Below are 8302 nucleotides of genomic sequence, written 5' to 3'. Positions count from 1 at the left end.
TCAATAAAGTGTCCATCAATAGTCCAATTGGCATTAAATTATGGGTTTGTTTACAAACAAAATTTATAATCAGATATTTTTACCCCCCCCCCCTAAGAAAGTGGATTTGTAGTACCCTCATCCCATCCATCATTTTTCTATCAAAGCTTCCGAACCAGCTGACCATGAAAGACATGCCACACATCTCATCGGATTCCCTTGTCATCCACATCTTTCCTCAGCTTAAACTAATCTTCTTGCCTGGGAATGTGGATCTGTTTGATTTTCTGTCAGACTCCCTTGTAATCCTGAACAATTCATTTCTGCTCTTCAAAGATGCAGCCAGGACAAGCAAACTCTCCAAGAGGGCTCCTTCCTGAGGCATCATGTGCTACAAGATGATGGAAGAGAGAGTCAGCAGAGAATTTTTATCAACGCGCCACTCTGTTAGGGAGATTTTGTTCCAAATTAGTCTCAGCTACTGAATGCCGAGGGCTGCAAGGGAATTCAATTTACTTCACTGATGACAAACTTATAAACTCCGAGGTTCTTGAATATCCTGAAAATGGCATTTACAATTGGTCCTTATCTTCCATTTGATTTGCATCCCTTTGACATGCCGCACATTTGGATCACCCCCTCAATTTGAAACGGGTATTTTATGCGACCTTTCAACAAGGAAACCCAACATATTCAACAGTCAAAAATTACACAGAGAGCAAATTAACACTTGGGCATTTAAGCAAACAATTTAAAAGAGAGAGAGAGAGAGAAAGAGGCAAATTCGAATCAGAATAATAGAGTTAAAAGGGATAGAGGGTTAGACGTAGAATCCAAAACAGGGGGAAGAGACGCCTGAAATCTTCTGAAATCACCAAAAAGTAAATAATAGAGTTACCTATTAACAAACTTCTAAGAAACTTATAGAGAGAGCTATAACACAAAAAACAAAAGGAACGGATGAGATCAATTAAAGTGGAAGCCCAGAAAAGAAATCCCCCCCCCCCCTCCTACACACTAAAAAAAGAAAAAGAAAGGGTCCATTAAATGAAAGGAAGAAAGTTCAAGAACAAAGAAAATTAAATACGATTGAAAAGAACATACAGCGTGGTCTGGTAAATCGTTGATCCGATGGAAACACTTCTTTGGTGTGCTGTTTGCTTCTAAGGTTTTTTTATGCTCCAGCCTTTTCTTCCTTCTTGTTCTTCTACAGAAACAATGGATTTTGCATTCTGGAAACTTCCTGAAGTAAAATGATATTATAAACAACAAGAATAACTAGGTTATAATAAATACAAACAACCAACTCAATGAGAGTAAATGAATCTTCTAAATCAATGGGAGTCAAAACATAGTAATTCCTGAACCTATTATAAATTAAAATATTTTTGCGAAATTGGTACTAGAGGATTATTGCTATTGCAAGTTTAATTTTTCCAACATTAGAAAGTGAAACTGCACGATTGATGTAAACCCGACATTCAATGAAAAACAAAGATTAGTTTATGCAGACGCCAGCTTAGCCTGGTGGTTTGCAAGGCTGAGGGCTTGGTCTCAGTATCGATTCCCCCCTCGCACACATTCGTGCTGGTTGTCACTGCCCCATCCCTAGGGTCCCATCACACACCCCCAATCCTTCCCTCCCCCACCCCAGACTACCCCCTTGGACGCCCACTCAATGGCCTTGCACAAAAAATGAATAAATTAAAGTTAGATTCATGTTCTTTACTTTAAAAAAAACAAAGGAATCTAATAAAGGAAGCTAAAGAAGACACCCCTCTCAGAGTCTATTGGTTACAGTATTATTAATATAATAGAAATCCTAAAAAAATTAAAAAGGTTTTCCCAAAAGCAATATTCATCATTGATTGTGTACAAGAATACCAAGAGTTTTCAAGGTTCTTATATTTATGTGGATTTCAAGATTCAATAGGAAAGAAAATAGAAGGGACCTATGAGGCCCATAAACAAGATAAGGGGGTCAATTTTTGTGGTTCCATTCATTAAGTGCTGGAGAAAGATTTCCTAGTATGCACCACATAATTTCCTTCATCTTCACACCAATTTAACAAAAAATGGCAGAAAAGACAGGGTTATGGAAAAATTAGATTGGAGAACATAGCTACAGAAATTAAGAAAAAGAAAGAACAACAAGAAGAAGAAGAATAGAACAAGACTACAAAGGAGATCTTACCTGAAAGAATTCTCCATTAGAACCTCTAGGACCTCTGATTGTGAAATGAGAAGGAGGTATTATATAGAAGAATTCGTCAATGTTTTCCATAAAAAGGTCATAACGTATAGTAACGTATGCGTTTGAGCATTTAATTGTTTTAATATGATGAGTTGTATCCTAGCTAAATAAGGAAAAATCTATTTATTAGATACAAACTGAAAATATAAGTAAAGATATCATATGCATTTCTCAATTTAAACAGGAAAATGCATTTTAGTGTAGACGTTGAATTTTGTCACCCACCCAACGATGACGACAACCGGGCACAAATGACTGGCAATGTCCATTGAACCCACCCACCGACATCATAGAAATATGAAAAAAACCCCAAAAAAGGACGCATACCATATACGCTGCATCACCGCAGACGGGTGCAGCCCCGCCAGGTAGCCCTGCACCCTACGCAGCCCCGCAAGGCAGCGCTGCATGCCCTGCGCGGTCCTGCAAGGTAGCGTCGCCTGCCCTGCGTGGCTCCACAAGGTAGTGTCGTGCCCCTTGCGCGGCCTGGCAAGGAAGCGCCACATGCCTTGCGCGGCCCCATAAGGCAACACCTCGGGCACCCAAGCCCCTTTTTTCAATTTTCGCGGCCCCGAGCACTTTCCCGCGGTGCCGCCGAACCAAAAATTTGTCTATAAAAAGGGGGTCCCTTCCCTCATTTGCATATTCCAAGTTTGTGGGAAAGGGGGCACCCCCAGAGCTCTAGTTTTCCCTAGTTTCCTTGCTTCGGGGCCTTGCCCAAACTTGATTTTGAGCCTTGTTCCCCTGTCCGAAGCCTGGGTTATCAGAATCCGGCTTCGCCAACCCCTTTTCGCCTAAATCTGGGAAATCTCCCATGGCGTAGCCACTTTGTCCGACATTTGACCCTTGGGTTTCCAAAACCTTGCAATGCCGTTATTCTATCCGAGATCCTAAGATCCGATACTTGCAAGTCGTTACTCTGTCTGACAAAGGACAAAGCCAATCTTTTGCCTCCACCTGAGCTGGGGGATGTCATCCGTCTCGCATAATTGCATTTGTTTAAGGCATGCAGGTATACGTTCTCATTTTGCTTTGAATATGTGGGCCCCATATGAATAATACCTTTTTCAAAACCTCCATTGGTGCAAAGTGCAGATTCTTTCCCACACTAGTATTGTGGGAAATCCTGCCCCATATTTTTTTATGTCTTGTATAAGTTAATGATGTTTCTATATATAATAAAACCTAAAAGGTACCTTAAAAGTTTGTAAAAACATTATGACGAAATATAAATTACAAAGGTATTTTTGTAACTTGAGAAAGGGAAAAAGTTGTGCCCAATGCTAACTCAAAAGTAAAATTGCACACCTCTCACATATCACTATTCATGTGAGGAGACGAGATCATGCCTATCTCCCTATTGTTATATTCCAAAGAGGTCTCCCTCACTCGCCTGAAACTGTGAAATTGCACTCGGGCTGTGTAGGGAACCCTCTCCCCTTGAGAAAATAGGATTATAATTAATATCGTATGATATAGTAAGGACTGGTACGTTAATCTTCACCAAATGCCACACATTAGCAAAATGGGTATGGGAATCCCACACCCATCTCTCTAGTCAGGTTCCCTCCCAAAGAATGTATGGGAAAACAAACGTGAGTTTGGAATTGCAAAAAAGTGGAGAAATGCCATTAGGGTTTTGTTAATGGCTTTCTTATAATTTTTTTTTTGATGGACAAAACCTTCATTAATTAAAATAGAAACGAATGCACATTAGTGTCTATAGTTACACAACTTCTTTCCATCCTCACCTTCTTAGCTAACCTATCAACCACTGAAATCACAGGTCTATCTTTCTTTACAAAAACTACAGATTGAAAACATCTAACAAGATGGTAAATATCATATAAGAGAGCAAATAAGGTCCATGGCCATTTTACTTGGATTTCTTATAATTTTATTAAACTCAAAACGTATAGTGAGAAGGGTGTTTGTTCTCATTATATGGATCCACTCATGTTTGTCTAAGTCTGCCATATGGCAAGAAAATATAACCTTGTTGAAAATTCAACCATCATCATCACTGAGTAGTTACATTTATATTTACTTGAAAAATATGTCATTTACTATAAATCTTCAATGACTGGTACCTACGGAAAACATAGAAATTTAATGATTATGATGTAACACCCCAGTCCCAGGATAACGGAAAGTGTTCAAAAAGGATTTCATTCATTGATTTGATCTCACACTAGAGAATCATATATATGGTTACAGCTCTGATCATTCTAAGTATGACAAGTTATATCACATGTGATATAGCGAGATTACAAGAGAGATACATAGGAGAACCTGCATGAAATAGAAGATATGCACACATGGAGAAGATATTTGCCTACTGGACCGAATATCGAGTTTCCAATAAGAAGGAACTCCTTATTCAATCAATAAACTCCCTCAAGGTGGAGGTGAAATGGGTTGAACCTTCAGCTTGTCCCACATAAATTGAAAATGGTTGGTCGGCAATGCTTAGGAGAGGACATCGGCCAACTGCTCAAAAGTAGAGATGAACTACACAGAAAGTTGACTATTGGCGACCCGCTCGCAAACAAAGTGAAAATCAATCTCAATGTGTTTGGTGCGCACATGGAACACTGGCTTGGCGGTCAGGCAGGTAGTGCCCAGATTGTCGCACCACAGGATGGGAGGACCGCGTAATGGGAAATGTAATTCTTTGAAAAGAGCTTCTAACCAAATCAGCTCCACGAAAGTATCGCCAGATGCAGTCTTTGTTTTAAGGAGGTAGAATCTTTCAATCACTTATTTTTGGATTGTGACATATGAGACGATACGGTTTTGGAGGTTGTGTTTTTTTTTTTTTGGTCCTTAATCTCCATTGGCCTTTCTTCATAGGTCAAATCTGAAGTAAGCTCAGGTGGATCCTGAGTCATGAAATGTGTAGTGTCGGGTACATACTTCTGTAACATAGACACATGAAACACATCATACACTCCTGCCAGGGATGGGGGTAATGCAAACCTGTAGGCCACCGATCCAATTCTAGCTAGGATCTCATATGTTCCAATAAACCGAGGATTTAACTTGCCTTTCTTGCTGAACCTTATTACCTCTTTTTTCGGTGACACCTGTAAGAACACTTTATCTCCAACATCAAATCTATATCCTTCCGCCTCAAGTCAGCATAGCTGTTTTGTCTGGACTGTGCTGCCTTGATTCTATCTCTAATCAGATCCACTTTCTCATAAGTGGCTTGAATAAACTCGAGGCCTAAAATTTTACTTTTGCCGACCTCATCCCAGTACATAGGTGTCCAGCATTTCATGCCATATTGTGCTTCAAATGGTGTCATGCCTTTGGTAGCTTGAAAGTTGTTGTTGTAGGCGAACTCTATGAGCGAAATGTGCTCATTTCATCTGCCTGAGAGATTTATGGAACAAGCCCTAAGCATGTTTTTTAAGGTTTGAATAGTTCTCTCCGACTGTCCATCTATTTGTGGATGGAAGGCTGTACTGAAATTCAATAATGTGCCCATGGCCTGTTGAAATCCACTCCAAAACTTGGATATAAACCAAGGATCTCGGTCGGAGATAATGCTAACTGGACCACCATGGAGGTGCACAACGTTTTCCACATACGACTTGGATAATTTATCCATTGAGAATGTCACTTTAATGGGGATGAAACGGACTATCTTCGTTAGACGGTCGACAATCACCCAAATGGCATCCATACCTCTAGTGGTACGAGGTAATCTAGTGATGAAGTCCATTGTGACATTTTCCAACTTCCATTCCAGAATGGGTAAAGATTGTAACAAGCCATGTGGTCTATGCCTTTCCGCCTTAACTTGTTGACAGAGCAAGCATTTCGATACATGAGTAGCCACATCCGTCTTCATTCCCATTCACCAATAAATCTATTAAAGTCTTTATACATTTTTGTGCTACCAGGGAGAACTATGTGCTTCCTTCAGTGGATAAGCACTATAAAATGTGATGCCCTACTATGCAATTACATGTATAAACTTCATGGTTAGTGTGCTTACCATCAATTATCTGGAACCAACTGTTGCAATCCAAATCCACTAGTGTTGTCAGCTGTAGGAGTAGTACCCATACGCTAAGTTCAAATTAGTCCTAGTTTGGGCACGGGTGTAAAATTTCCTCCACCGTATAAGAAATTTCGTCCTCAAAATTTGACGTGCCCCAAACTTTAGGTCCTCCCACCTCAAATCTATATAGCTCATTTGCTTGAACTGAGCTACCTTAATCTGTTCTCTACTAATATCCGCCTTTACACAAATGTCCTATATCATTTCTAGGCCCAATTTGATTCAAAATTTAGTGTATATAAGGACCCGGGGACAATCGAGTTCAGAACATACACCACTAGAAAGCAAAAGATCCAGCAATCTCTATGTACCTTGTCCAGTAACTATACTCCTATAGTGATGGGTTGAATGTCACGAATCTGTACTACATTTTGCCCACTTGACATTTTCTCTGTTAACTTCCATTTTCGGTTCTCCATTGCCTAACTCAACTTTAGGATGAATTGGAATATTGATGGAGTCCCTCTTGTTCACTCCCAATAATGAAGGGAACGTTCGGTGACCCATTACTCGACTCATACCTATTGTTGAGCAAAGTATTGACAAATCCTTTAGTTTCAGTTTCTTTGTTGTTCTCGGCTGTACTTGGCTACTCTAACACCCGAAATAATACTTTCCACCAACATTAATCTCCTTATCCTTTACTCATTCCCAACTAATTGGTATAATTCATATCCCCTTGTATCTAGTCTGAATTGTCCTTTTAATTCTAACTATCCAACGGTTTGCGGGTGAATAGTTGTACTAAGACTCAACTACGTGCCTATATCCTTTCATAAACTCTCTGAAGATCTAGATACAAATCTGGGATTTCTGCTGGACAAGGTCCATGATTAGGCCTATACACCAAGTCATTCCCAGTACTCCTGTACGGTTACTAACAAGTTCTAAGAATGGCACTCTCGAGAGACGCATGGGGACAATGCTCTAACTTGAGCAACTCTCCCGAGGGATACTCAGGGTCAGGCAAGATCTGAGTATCAGCTCTCCCGAGGGTCACCTCAGGGCCGATACCGAAATCTCCATCTAACACTCCCGAGGGGTACTCAGGGTCAGGCAAGATCTAAGTGTCAACTCTCCCGAGGGTCGCTTAGGGTCGATACTAAAATCTCCATCTAACACTCTCATGGGGTACTCAGGGTCGAACGAGGTCTAAAGATGGGCACACCCAAGGGTACTCAGGACCAATGCTCAAAACTCTAGCTGGCTCTCAAGCAAAGCCCGAGCCAACTACTGAGGTCGAGAGGAATAAGGAAAAATTCCTCCTCTAAGACTAGACTACGTGTTAAGTTCTTTGGAGAGTCTCTCACCGATAGCTAGATTAAATAGAAGGGATTTCTACTAACAACGATAGATGACCTAATTGAGTACTTAACTCTAGAATCAGAAATGCATGTGTAGGTGATAGGTATATACATAAGGTACCTAACACAATGAGATCTATCTTAAAGCCATACTAGCAATGTAAGGAAAGCAATGCATGCATAGGCTTTAGTGGGTTAGGTGAGGTACCTGTCACTGCGCCCGATGATGACTCTGCATCCTCTGTAGCAATGGTGAATACACTCCCCTGGGCTTTGCTATCCACTGTGGCTGCATGGGGCAGATGGCTTACAAATATGGTACATACATGGGCCTACGATACGAGCAACCCCTTGACTTATGCCACGACTGGTTGCATGTGTAGCAATAAATGTTTGGCCTAAGTGGCTGAGATGCAGCTGTGAACTGTGACGATCGGGTAGGTTGAATTGCATCTTGTCTCCTAGACTACATCGGAATCGGATTAGAATAGAGTCCTCTAAAAGTCTTGTTAGATCCCCCCAGACTCTTGTAACAAAATAGGTGTCTTCCTAGATCCTTGTGTCCAAGCTGGTACTACCAACTGACCTGTAGGTGTATCGGGTATAGGTGGTGCAACAGGTACTAAAGGAATCTCTAGCACGGCTTGTACATGCTGTGCAGCTTGAAACTGTGTATTCATGTTAGCCATGAAC

Source organism: Telopea speciosissima, chromosome 9 (genome assembly GCF_018873765.1).
Source record: "Telopea speciosissima isolate NSW1024214 ecotype Mountain lineage chromosome 9, Tspe_v1, whole genome shotgun sequence".
Taxonomy (NCBI): Eukaryota; Viridiplantae; Streptophyta; class Magnoliopsida; order Proteales; family Proteaceae; genus Telopea; species Telopea speciosissima.
This window is presented reverse-complemented; position numbering follows the sequence as displayed.